This window comes from Grammomys surdaster, unplaced genomic scaffold, assembly GCF_004785775.1.
Source record: "Grammomys surdaster isolate TR1022 unplaced genomic scaffold, NIH_TR_1.0 134, whole genome shotgun sequence".
In the NCBI taxonomy this organism is placed as follows: Eukaryota; Metazoa; Chordata; class Mammalia; order Rodentia; family Muridae; genus Grammomys; species Grammomys surdaster.
This window is the reverse complement of record NW_021604592.1, coordinates 4,369,114-4,383,398: the sequence shown is the minus strand read 5'-3', so window position 1 is coordinate 4,383,398 and position 14,285 is coordinate 4,369,114. Positions and strand designations below refer to the sequence as shown.

Below are 14,285 nucleotides of genomic sequence, written 5' to 3'. Positions count from 1 at the left end.
CAGAGAGGCAGAGAGGCAGAGAGGCAGAGAGGCAGAGAGGCAGAGAGAGAGGCAGAGAGGCAGAGAGAGGCAGAGACAGAGGCATCATTTGCTCAGGGCCAACTTGACCTACAGACTAGGACCCCTTCCCAAGTAACAAGAAATATCGAGACTCAATGTTCTCCCCAGCATTATGGAAACAGTAACAATAATGTGTCTATGTCATCCATGACCTTTATGAGGCCTATTCCTCAAGCATGCAGCCATTTACACTCGTATGTAATAACACCCTTTGAGTAAAAAGTGACCTACTCGTGGTATTAATAATTACCTTCACAATTGCCTTTTTTGAAAGTGTCACTTCTCAAAGTGAAAATGAAATGAACCTGATTTCAAACAATGTATGTGTGAAATTGTAAATTAGTAAATAACTTGTTTAAACATGCCTTTGCTTGGCTGGTGGGGTTGAGTTTCAGAGAAAGGTATGGCTGAACAGCAAAGCATTATTGAATAGCACCATCCTGATGAAGGTAAACGTAATGTGAAAGACATCCAGAGACACATCCCTTCTCTCTATATTTAGGAACACATGCATGTCCTGGTTCAAGGGGATAATTATAGCCAAGGACATGGAGAATCTGAGGTTAGAATGCCTGAGATGTACTGTTAGAGATCGCCCTTGGGCTCAGCCCTTTCTATTTAGGGAATAAGAGAGTTTGGGTGGTATTGAATGGGAATTCCAAGGGAGTGGTGGAGTATCCCTGTGTCCATACTTAATTAAGGCACCTGCAGGCCTTGACTGCCTCACTTTACCACAGGTACTCTGTGTTCCTGGAAACAAGCATGAGGTCTGCAGGCTTGTCATCATGCAATGAAATACATCTCTTGCTACCATTACACATAATCCATGCACTGTCCCTCACAGGCATTTATAAGACTCTCACCACTCCAGTTCCTTTTTTATAAAGCCCTATAAGAACTGCAGACTAAGCTCTGCTTTCCGGGAGGAAAAAAACTGTCATTATTCTAACACTGTAGGAAAAAAGTTCAGGAACAAAGTAGAAATGAAAGGAAGGAAGTCATCAGTTTCTATCTTCCTTCCAAAGTACTTGGATGACTGCCTTGTTTCTTCAGGCTGGAAACCCAAGAACTAACACTGAGTCAAATGTGTTAGCACCCAACTCTTCCAGGAGAGTCACACACCTGTGGAAAAGCCCCTGGTGCTGACGTCATTCTAGCCATTTCACAGCCAAGCTGCATCACAAACGCAAACGCAGGAGAGGAAGTTTTAGTGAAATTTCTCAAAAAAATTTAAAAATGAAACTACCATATGATCTAGCATTCTATTTCTGAGCATATGGCCACTGGAATTAGAAACCAGCATCTCAAAGGCATGTGTTCCTGCAGCATGATTCACAGTAGTCAAGAGATACAACCAAGCCAAGTATCCAGCAGTAGATGCCCGGTATATATTATAATGCAACGCTATTAAACCATACAAAAAACAATCCTGGCATTTGCAATAAGATGGATGAACCTAGGAGGACCTGTGTGAAATAATCCAGATAGATACAGACAAACACAGCATGATATCACTTATATGTGGAAACTAAAAGACAGATCTCCCAGAAATAGTGAAGAATAGTGTTTTCCAGGGTCATGAGAGTAGCCAAAAAAAAAAAAAAGAACATAATGTCAGTGATAATATGAATAGGCTTCAGAGTTCTGATGCACAACATAACATGTTATGTACTCATAGCTTGTTAAAATAGTAGATCTCATAATACACAATGGTAGTTATCCAGGTGACGTCTACATTAATTAATTTGATTATGGTAATAATTTTATACTTATCTGATAATTTTTCTAAATAAATTTATACTTATCTAAGTATATCAAATCACCACATTATATGTATGTTTTCATGAATTTCATGTGTTAAGGGGACCTCAATAAAACCAAAGTCCTTTCTTTTTAAAATTATAATACAATATATTTTGACAGTGTTCTTCCCCCTCTTCCAACTCTTCACAGATCGTCCCCACCTTCCTACCCACCCAACTACATATTCTTTCTCTCTATTAAAAAGTCATCCAGGTTTATTATCTCCCTACTCCCTGACACCTCTACTCATACACATACACACACACAAACGTCACACACACACACATACCACATACACAAACACACACACATACAACGACCATGCTACTACCATCGCCACCACCACCACCATCACTACCTCTACCACCACTACCACCACCTATACCACACGACTACCACCACCGCCACCACCACCACCACCACCACCACAACAACAACAACAATTACAAAATACTATGGAGTACATTCTGTATTGGTCATCTACTCCTGAGCATGAGGTCTACCCTAGAGTATATTTGATAGGCCCATTGGCGGAAACGGACTTTCCTCCCTCTCCCTTCAGGTATCAGTTGCAAATAGCTTCTTGATTAGGAGTGGGACTTTGCCAATTTCCTATCCTTCACACTGTTGTTTGACATGTCATATGTGAATACAAGGTTTTTAAATCACTATCCCCCGATTCATCTCCCTCCCAGGTCTATTGATCCCCCTACTCCACGACACCCCTACTCGTCCATTTTCTACTTTTATAACTTGTGACTTAGTTTTGTGACATACTTAGTTTAACCAGGGACACCAGTGTGGCGACTGGATTTGAATGACCCCCTGGAGCCTGGTGGGGTCATCAAGCTGGAAATCTTTTGAAAATAAAAACAATAATAAGATTGAAATCCAGGCCAGCTAGTACAAATGATAGTCTAGCTGCGTCATATGTTAATTATTACCTGTCTATACGAGCTATTCCTAAATTGTTCTTTAGGGCAAAGGGGAAAGGAGTTTTGCCTCTTGTGTGAACAAATTTGTTTCATCAACATTTAAGAAGGTTAAACAGTTTATTCAGAACTATTAGTCTACAGCAGAGACTCTGTAAGAGGAGGAACATATATAATTCAAATGCAAGGTTATCTGATTTCTTTGTTCAGTTAATTATATCCTACATCTGAAGAACTGTTAAGGGAATACTAACACACTCATTTTCTTCCTATTTCCTTTACTGGGGCCATGGTATTTTAATTATTGCAGCAGCACAGAATGATGTGACATTTGGAAGAACAGGTCTTCACATTTATTTCAAAATCCTTTATGTCACATGTTGTTTCTTACACACGATTTTCAGGATCATTTCCAGTAATAAGAATGAAGTTACAACTGAAAGTATGCCAAGAATAGGCTTATCTGGGAAAAATTGGCATGCACAAAATATTGACTCTTTTCCTCAGGAAAATGACATATCTCAACTTATTTAAAATTTTATTTTGATTTGAAAAAGTTTCAGACATTTAGTATTTATTTTTTTAATATGTTGTGAGTAAAGCTGTCTTTCTCTAATACATTTGAAATCATAGATTTTGGTATATTGAAAGCTATCCTTTACTAATTTTCATTCAGTTGCTTTTCAGAGCTCTTATCTGGCCTAATGATTTGTTTGTTTTTCTTAACTTCTCTCTGTGTGTAGTGTCTCAGCATTATGGATGCTGAAGGATTGGAGATATATATCTTTGACTAACCTGTTGTGGGGGTGGAGGAAAGATAGATTCTACTAAAAATTTTGAACAAGTAATTAGTATGTAAGCACCAGTATGTCTTTTGAAAAGCTTGTGAAGTAAGCATAAAATAGGCATTGCAGGGCTGAACTTGCAGCCTCAGAGAATAAGGAAGGGTCTCCACATCCTCACTGAAGCTCCTAAGACCATCAGAAAACAGAGTGCCTGGACACTGTCTTCCCAGCCTGGAGTCTCCCATTCACATGAAATACTGTTGTTGGGCTTGGAAGTTGGATAGGGTCTGATTTCTATTTAATTTTATGATCTAGGACACCATTTTCTAAAGTTCTACCTTCTCAACCTCCCCTAATTTTACAGTTTGAGACTGTGCTAAAATATGTATGTAGTTTTTACCCTGTCTTCTCTTTTATATGAGTTATATTTTAAATGAGGTGCTAATAATTTCCTAAGCAAGATTTTCTTTCCCAGCCCTCGTATGACCTCTGGGCACCTGACTAAGACACATCTCCTGCTTGTATACAAGGTCCATTCACCTACTAAGCTTGTACTTATTAGTTACTATGTGCCAAGACACAAGACTGCAGAAAGTTCTCATAATTCGATTTGTACAAGTTTAAATCAAAGAACACTGAAGGTTGGAGAGATGGCTTAGCTGGTACAGTGCCTACCACAGAGCATGGGGACCTGAGTTCTGGTCTCCAGCACCTCCATACACATTGGCAGGGTGATAGCTATCTGCAATCCTGGTGTTGTGAAGGAGGAGGCAGGATATAAAGACAGATTCTTGGATCTTGCTGGACATCAGTGAGCTTCAGGATCAGTGGGAGATACAGTCTTTAAAAAAGTAAGATGGACGTAGATAGAGGAAGACACCCAATGTTGACCTCTGGCCTATACACACACACACACAGAGGTTTTTTTTTTTTTTTTTTTTCGAGACAGGGTTTCTCTGTATAGCTCTGGCTGTCCTGGAACTCACTCTGTAGACCAGGCTGGCCTCGAACTCAGAAATCCGCCTGCCTCTGCCTCCAAAGTGCTGGGATTAAAGGCATGCGCCACCACTGCCCGGCGTTGAAACAGATAATTTTTAAATGGTCCCATTGAAAGTATTTTTTCCGCAAATCGATCCATTCTTATCTTCTTGTACACAGAGTTTTAGAGGACATTTAGAAACTTGTCTATTGTATAGTGAAGCTCATAAACATTTTAGAAACCAGAACATCAAGAGTCAGATGAAGGTAAAAAAAATACACTCTTAGGAGTTTTGTTGGGGAGGATCCTCCTTTCACAACCAGAATCTAGGCACCTAGAACTTCATCTTAATTTTTATAGTTGCATAATTAAATGGTTACATCCCACCTTCACTCTAGAACTCTGACAATTACCAATGAGCACAAATAGTAAAGTGAAAGCATTATTTCATAGATCAATTATTAATTGTAATGATTATTTCCTGTCATTAACTTGACTCTCTCTGGAATGAACTGCAATACAGAATTGGAGGGCACACATGTGATCCAGATCTTGAGGTTGGAAGACACAAGTTCTAACCTGGATCTTGGCATGGAGATCTTGAGGCATAGTGGTCATGAAAAGCTTAGGCCAGGGTAAGGTAGTACATGCCTTTAATCCCAGGAGACTCAGGTAAGGAGATCTCTGAGTTCAAGGTCAGCCAGGACAAAGCAAGTCTTTGGTGGTACACACCTTTAATCTGGGTTTCACCTTCTGCTGGAAGCCTTATGTAAGGACATTGGAAGAAGGAAGATTCACTCTTTTTTTGACTGTTTTCACTTACTTTCCAGCATATCTATTAGAACCTACTTCTCTGGAAGAAGATCAGCTCAAACAACTGGTCTCTTGGGATTGATCAACTAGTAGATTCTTGGACTTCCCATTCACAGCTGCTCATAGTTGGGTTAGTTGAACTACAGACTGTAAGTCATTGCAATACATTAATATATAGAGACATTCCCTAAGTTCTGTGATTCTAGGGAACCCTGACTAATGCATTGATGATATTCTGTCTTTAAATTCTAAATGTTGGGAAGTTAGAGAGTTTCTACAAACAGCTTACAGATCCATAGACTTCCACTGGTTATGTTTAAGAATATTGTACGGCATGTGCTCTCTGTGGGAGGCATAACATATTCCTCACAGCAGAGAGCTGAAGGAAGCTTTGGGAAGACAGCTATTGAGCTGTCAAGTAGAAGATACTTTTAAAGGGGACTAAGGCCTACTCTAGCTCAGTACAGTGACGCTGTGCCAAAATGTAGCCAGAACTATTTAATAGGAGATAACACAACATAGATTTCTGTTCAGCTTGCTTCCCAGTTACATATTTTGAACTCTTCCAGGATGGAGATGTGTATTATAAATAGTGGTCTTTTTTCATAGCACAGCTAATCAGACAGTCCCCTATAATCCCTCAGCACTGTTGCCTTTGGAGTGGCTTGTCCCTTAGTAATCATGATGTTGAGTAGTATGTAGTGAGTTTTTGTTATAACTAAGCATTACACCAAATTCTTTGCTTGGGGCTTCTGAGCAGGCATACAGCTTTATACTGTACAAAGACGCTTAGGTGAAGGAACAAAAAGGTTAAATCTACTTTCATTTCCAGGCACCTATGTGGTACTTTGATGAAGGGTTGCCTCCTCCCAGAAAACAGTTTCAGAGTTCCTGACTTGCACAAAGCAATTTTTTTTCTCTTCTATACATACAATTCACATTTCCTTGCCATAGCCTTCCTGAAAGGTAGGTGGCATGTCCTAACACTGTGACCATTTTCCAGGGAGGAGGGAAAAATTAAGGGGTTAATTAAAATTCTGCACAGTCGTTTAGCTAATGGGAGGACCGGCTAGGATTTTAACCTAGACAGAGTTAAGCATTTTATGCTAGATCTTCTCAGAAGTGGGAATGTGTTCGGGAACAATTACTTGGCATACTCACAGCCATTCTGCTCCTAGTAGAGACAGAGACGCTGTGTGTCTTTCCATCACGAAGAGCTGTTGCCTAAATGACAGGAGGCAGAGGCACACTCAGAGCTATCCCTGTGACTAGTAAGTTTGGCTATGATGGTTATTTCACTCAGGTATGCGAACCACTCAAGTAACAGAGCTGAGACTGTATCAGTTCTGTGCTAGAGAACCTGATTGTGTAACACACCATAGGGGGCACCAATGGCCTTAGTTAAATTCCATTTCCCTCTCTAAACAGATGGGTATACAGGACTCCTGAACAAGAAGGAAAGGTGGGTAAAATTAAGGGACCCCACCCTCACGGATCTGGTTTTCATCCTTGCTGGGTAAAAGCCAGCAATTTTCTACACAGCTCAAAAACTGCTGTGAAGGTAGACTATATGAAAACAACAACCTGGTATTTGGGAAACATCTCAAACAAAACTGTTAAAATAGCCTATGATCAGGCTTAAAGTCAAAACTCCTTAGTCTGTGAGTTTAACCTTGCTAGTACTCTTCTTTCATCTCTGCACCTGAACGCTGTTCCTTATAAGCTGCCATACTGTTTCATTTACAAGAAGAAATTATTTAAGAGCAATAAACAAGCCAGCTTATATTCTTAACCTAACTTTAAGCTTTACCTAATTTTTTTAACCTTGTTTAATCTTGATTATAGATGTTAAGAAAGGTCTGCCTCTTGCTTAACAGTGGATAGTGCTTAAATGAAAAGTATGTGCTATCTTTTTCTTTAACAAAAAAATCCAACAAACTTTGTGTCACATTGACTCACTCTGTGTAGTCATTCTAACTAAGAATGGCTCCCACAGCTTCATATATACGAATATTCAGTCCTCAGTTAGTGAAACTTTTTGTGAAGCATTAGGGGGCGTGGTCTTGTTGGAAGAGGTATGTCACTCTGGGAGGGCTTTGAAGACAAAAGCCCATATTGTTTCCAGTTAGCTCTCTTTCTGCCTCATGTTTGTGAATTAGATGTAAAATCTTAGCTACTACTCAAGAGTCATGCCTGCCCATCTTCTGCCATGTTCCCTGGCATGACGGTCATAGACTCACCTCTGAAAATAAAAGCCTCAAACAAACTCTTTCTTCTATAAGTTGCCTTAGTCATGATGTTTCTTCATAGCAGTAGAAAAATAACTAAGATACCTTGAGAATAAAGAATTCTATTCTTTAGAGCAAGTCAAGATACTGGGCTCACTGAGGTTGATAAAAAAAAAAAAAAAAGGTGTTTCTCATACTGCAATGCATTGCCTCAGGCTATACCTCTTGCCTTGATCCTGACATCCACTCTAGGTTCTTGGTCAACTGCCACTTGGGTCACAGGCCCTTCTTTTTAGTCTACCATTCCTGTCTGTACAAGTCTTTTTGTTCCTTTCAGACTGTCTTGGTCACTGTTCTATTGCTGTGAAGAGAAACCATGACCAAGGCAACTAGTATAAGAGAAAGAATTTGACTGGGGGCTTGCTTACAGTTTCAGACGTTTAATCTAAAGGTTTTTTGTAATGGTAGGGGCATGGTAGCACACATGGTGCTGGAGCAGTGGCTGAAAGCTATCTTCGGATCTGTTGGCAGAGAAAGAGGCACAATTGGCCTGGCGTGAACTTTTGAAACTTCAAAGCTCCACCCCTAGTTATACACTTCCTCCAATAAGCTACACCTACACCAACAAGGCCACACTTTCTAATCCTTCTCAAATAGGACCACTCCTCATGACTAACCATTCAAATATGATCCTATGAGGGGTCATCTTCATACAAACCACAGTGACTCAGGTTAAGGCTTCTTCCTCTTTATCCATGAACTTCTAAACATGCCAGACCCCACCTTCTCCCTTCATTTCTGTACTGTGTTTAACTAGTCTTCAAGAGTAATTATTTATGTCCTTATATTATATCAGATTTTATTATAAACACTTCAAAGACAGGCAGAGTGACACTGGGCTTTTTATAGTGTGGTTATTTGACAAATGTGGATTTAACTGAAGGTCAGGGCCTGAACAACAGCAAGAGGAACCTCCAGCTTCACCAGGTCCTTTATGCTTTTTAATTCAACTAATATCCAAATACAACTTTTATAATATAGGAAAAGATAAGCTGGGTGTCTTAAGCCAAATTCACAACACATTCCATAGAAAAGTCAGCTTGTTTTTAAATAAGAACCCAGTGAATAATTGACTTAGTTTGTGGGCTTTTTTTCCCCATAATTAACTGAGTTCCCAGAAGATAAAGAACTTTATATAGACTTGTCAATTCCACAGTACGTTTAAAGCTTGCTCTTAGTTAAGTTTTAACTTTCCTTTTGGCTACAAGTATCTACTGAGTTGTCAAACAAGAGTCAGGCAGAGACTAAGTAAGTAGGGAGATGTAGAAAGACGACTCAGGTATCTCTGAGAATATTCATGGTTTATTTTGTGTAAGAGGAAATTGCTAATGGCAAAGAATTGGGAAGCAAACATATAACTATTACCCGTGAGTACACAGCAATATAGCAATTTCATGAGTGCTACTTTAATAACAATCATAACAAAGAGATATTTAAGATATTCCCAACTGAACTTTGAAAGAGTTAAGGGAAAACAAAACTCAAGTCAAGAAAACATCTTAAAAGATAGCACAATGTTTTTCTATATGTTTATATCATATAGAAATAAAACAGTTGACAAAGGTCCTCGAGAGGTATAACTGGAGACCCTACAGAAGGAAAATAGAAAATAACAAGCAAGAATTGGGACCTACATCAAGGAAATACTCCTGAAGAAAAAGGAGATTTTAATGTAAACCTAAGACAAACTAGAGAAGCCAGGGGTGGATTTTGAAGAAACAAGAAAATGAGTTCAGTCTGTGAGGTTTTTTTCTTAAATCTAATCATCTTTTTTTGTTTGTTTGTTTTTTTGAGACAGAGTTTCTCTGTATAGCCTTGGCTGTCCTGAAACTCACTTTGTAGACCAGGCTGGCCTCAAACTCAGAAATCCGCCTGCCTCTGCCTCCCAAGTGCTGGGATTTAAGGCATGCGCCACCACTGCCTGGGTAATCTAATCATCTATAAGAGGAAACATGGCTTCATGTAACAGGTCTCCAAGTTTTATCCTCCAAATGTTCAAACTTGCAACACTTGCACCTGAATTACTGGAAGAATCCCACAATACCTTTGGAGAGTTGCTAGAGACTGACTTGAATAAAATTATAAAAACAGAAATAAGCATGAGAAGCAGATTAGTGAAGGCCACTGGAAACACTCTACTATAGGACCAGTGATTGTGTAAACATAACGCCTGGATTACCAAGAAGAATGCTGCTGTTCTATGCCCTGAAATCAGAGCCGAATCTATTAATAAACTTAAGACACAAGAGAGAAGTCAAGTGGTATTGGATGTCTCAGCTGGAGTAATGTAGGTGAAAGGAGATACCCTGAATGATGTAGCAAATACTGGAAGTTCAAGTATATCTATATGAACGCAAATGCTGAGAAACACAAGCTTTTACTAACATCCATATAAGAAGAGATGCAGAAGAGACAGGAGGAGGGATATAATATATTTTCCCCCATCAGAGTACTAATAGACACTATACAACAAAACCAAAAATCAAGGGGGTTATGTTTATTAGAGTTATCCACTAAATTTAAAAAAGTCAGCCCCCCCAAAATACTTAATAAACTACAAATAAAAATTGATGTATAGGAAAATATTTTTTAAATGACCAGAGTATGACCCAGCTATATTTCTCACACCCAAAATGTAAATGAACCTCATTGACTAAGAGAAAGATTAACCTATACACATTCTATTTTTACCTCTCGCCTTATTTTCGCTCTTTTGTGTCCTAGAATCCAAAGGACCTGGGAACTAATAGAATCAATAACAATTCAATGAAGAATCAAAGACTGAGAGAAAAAAAAAAGAGATAAAGAAATAAGAACGCATCAAGGTAAAATGAGACAGGGACCACTTCCACTGCTTGCTGCTGGGGGAAGAAGTGAATTTATTTCTCAAAATCTTGTTGCCTGAGAAAATCTTTTATGCAAAGTACAGGGTATTGATGGGAAGAAATGCAGGATTGTAAGATTTTGGGAGAGATGGGCAATGAAAGGGTAGGTAGGATGAGATACTAACTATGTGTGGGGGAGTCTTCAAATGTGGGCAGGTAGGCCTGATGCTACTGACTATGGGACTACTACAGGGTATACTAAGTAGGACAGGGCTGGGATGTAGGCAACATCCTATGTAAAACAGTGTTTCCAAAGTCTGGTCCACACCCTTTCCCTAACATCATCTGGGAAGTTGTTAGAAGTTCACATTTAGGTCTTATGATAGACTTCAAAATCCTGATAAGCATCATAAACTAGAATTTAGGAGGGGAGGGCAGTTTGGGACAGTTATTGGCTGAGGTCCAGCATTCTCTGTTTGAATAAACCTTCAGAGGACTCTAGTGCCCTCCAAGGTTGGAGAGTCAGTGTTTTGGAAGGTATCTGGCTTAGCGAGTTACTTAGAAGCAGTTCTAAAGGGCTGAGAAACTCAAACAGAGTAGAGAGAAATACTCAGACAGCCAATCAAAAGAAGAAAGGGTTTGGTGGGCAATTTTCCACAAAAGAAACAACAGAGAAAGTGACTCCAAGGGACCTTTAGGGGAAAGAATATGAACCAGTAAAGAGATTGAGCATGGAACTAAGAATCATTGGAAATAGATTTGCTTTATTTTTCATACAACTTCAAAATACAACTTTCATTTGTTTGTAATATCATCAAAGACTTATAAAAGTGATCATTGAATAACATTCAGTCAAAATAATATGGTTAAATTTGTAAATTCCTTCCCTTTCATCCCCCCCCCCAGCCTAAACAAAGCAATGCAAGCACAAAGCAGAGTAAATGAGGAAACCCGGAGGCAGTTTCCTATCGTATTCAGTTTTACCTGATCCTCTCTTAAACACGCCATAAGAGGGGATAAAACAACTCAACGGAAGCAAGCCAGGAGGACTCATAAGGGTCCAATAATGACAGCAGCCCCAGCAGCCTTCTGTGAAAGGACAGAATGAAAACCACCAGGAGGAATCACATGGTGTGAAAGACGGGAGCACCTAAGGGCTGGCAAAGATTTAACCATGCCCCATTGGAACACATTTTTATTCAAGAAACATTACATGCTTCATATTTCTAGTTGTCCAAATCACTTGTTTAAGTCACTCCAGGCTGTACTCCCTTCTGCATCCTTTGTCTCAAACTCCCCACTTACAAGAAACAGTTTTGTTTGATTTGCTTCTGTCCCATAGCTTCCCTAAGAGTCTCTTTGCCAGCTCCCCCACAGCCAGCACAGGCAGCTATGCTCTTAAGATATGATGTAGATTCCACTTGATTTTCTTCCTCCCCCTCCTTTGCTGTTGAGCCGCTGTGAACGTTCCTGTCATTCCTCTTGCTCAGCAGGATTTCACTATAATCATACGCACCCTTCTCCAGCCCAGTCTCATTCCAGGCTCTGACAACGCAAGGACTCCTTTTTATTACCTTATTTCTCCAGCTCCATTAGTCAGTCTCACAGTCTCTCCTAAAAATGCATGTGTTGTACCACACTGAAGTATCATGCAAGGCCACACGATCGAGGCTTCTTTAGTTATTTACTGTTATTAACTACGATCATTTGAACGCCAGGTGGACTCTGAGTTCCTGCTACTTTGAAACAGACTTTTTCCCCCCTTCCCCATCTACATGATGCTGAGATAGTCTGGGCCAGACTCTTTTATGCTGTAATGATTATATTTCATCACAAATGGATCCGCCAGAACTTGTAAAACAACACGCGAGGGCGCACGCGCATACACATACACACAGACACACACACACACCAAACCAAAAAAAAAAACCCCAACAACCAGCAAAACCCTTCATTATCTAAGTGATGTAAAATTGTCATTAACTTCTGTCACCACCTGCTGGTCAAAAAGCTGTATGGCTCATGAATTAACTGGAAGAGGGAAGAGGCAGTGTTTGGGATGTTTCAACTATATTTGCAGTACAAGATTATACTGTAGCAAAGAAAGGGCAAGCTGGTTAATTATAAAGACTTCTAAGATTATTTCTTTCTTCGTTATAAGTTATACATTCTGTTTTACTTAATATTTTGTGTTATAAACAAGGAAGCCCTTAGGCCCCAAAGCTATGTTCACTATGAAATTTTAAGGGGGCAGGGGCACATGATTACACTATTTACCCAGGCTTTCAAAACATGTGGATTAGTATGAAAATTCCACTCTGTACTACTGTAAAAGCTTTTTGTAAATTTAGGAAGAATTAGGGAGGTTCTGATGTATTCTTTGCCCCAGTGGTTAGCCCAGATGTTCTCCATTTGCCTGTCAGCCCCAAAAGCAGGCACCACGCTTTAAATTCATTGTTTTGTTACCCCATTGTACTGCTCTTTAAATGTCTTAACTAGTGCTATTAGCAAACATGACATTTTTGTTATTGTTTCTTCCTTTTTCCTAGTGGAAAACTTCCAAGAAGTAGGCTTGGCTAAAGTGAAAGTGGGAGAGTCCAGTTTAGTCAGAGCGCTCTGACAGTTGAAGGTTTTTGCGTTTATACACAAGGTGTCTTGGTCAAATGCTTTTGGCCTTGAAACTCTCCAGGGAACAGGATTCTCAGTTCTCAGTTCTGATGAGAAAGCTAGGCTGATTCCCTGACAGGCTTCAAATCGGCAGTTAAGGAGACTAGGCCTAAATCTGTGTTTCCAAGAACTGGGCAATTCCAAGCAAGTCCAGGCCTCAGAAGCTGCCTGCCACCTGGCCTGAGGCAAGGACAGTGGGTCAGCAGCAGTTTCCAGACTTCCTCAGCTACTTCCTTACCAATCGTTTCCAATCCCCATTCCCCAGTAACAGACTGTGCTTAGAGATGGAGTAAGGTAAGAATTACCTACCCCAGAATGCCCTATTGTGCTTTAAATCAGGCCTGCAAGTACACTTGTTTGTCTCTCTGTCTTAGTAACAGAAGACCCCAGCATGCTGGACTTCTGTAGAATAAAACACTTACATGCGCTTACATACTATTTGAGTATTTGGGTATCATTCTTCGGTGAATCACTGGACCCTTACACTGACTGTTCCCTCTGGCTGCAGCATCCTTTAGCTGGTTCTGTGTAACACTAATTCTTTACTCAGCCCCACGTCTGCACATAAATATCACCTTCTCAGAGGTAGGCTGCATACTGCTCATTCCTTTTGAAACTGGTCACACGGAACAATTTTACTCATTAGTTTTGTTGAGCCTGTTTCTGAACAAATGGTATGAGAGAACATCTCCTCCAAGTGTCTGGGGTTTGTTTAACTTATTCTTCTTTAATGACTCAAACAGGGCTAGCTAGGTTTTGGAGAGGGGGATAAACTGTCTGGTTTGGCATTGTCATCACTTTTGGTACTTGCCATGAATGATAAGAGAATTATGTAAAAGGAAGAAACTGTCCCCTCAGGCAAATGACCTCACCATTACCCAGGCACCAAGATGCTTTCTTTCCATTGTTTTCCCTAGTTTTTTCCTCCCTTGAATCAGAACCCTGGATTTCATCAACCACCTAATTGTGTTAAGATGGAACCTCTCACAAAAAAAAGTCCCCAATCCCTGAGAAGCAGAACCACAGGCTCCAACTCTGGTTGGAAGTGAGAGGGCATGAAGAGTCAATTCTATAAGATGTCAAGAGTTTGGCTCTAGTTTTCCTGCCTCAGACTTCTCTCTGGCATTTACAAA

The 14,285-nt window shown here is 39.9% G+C and overlaps 1 protein-coding gene across 1 annotated transcript in view; it reads right to left on the bottom strand.

The window, feature by feature from the left end:
• Positions 1–14,285, bottom strand: part of Asb15 (ankyrin repeat and SOCS box containing 15) — a 45,502-nt gene that overhangs the window by 30,693 nt on the left and 524 nt on the right. The window lies entirely within an intron of this gene.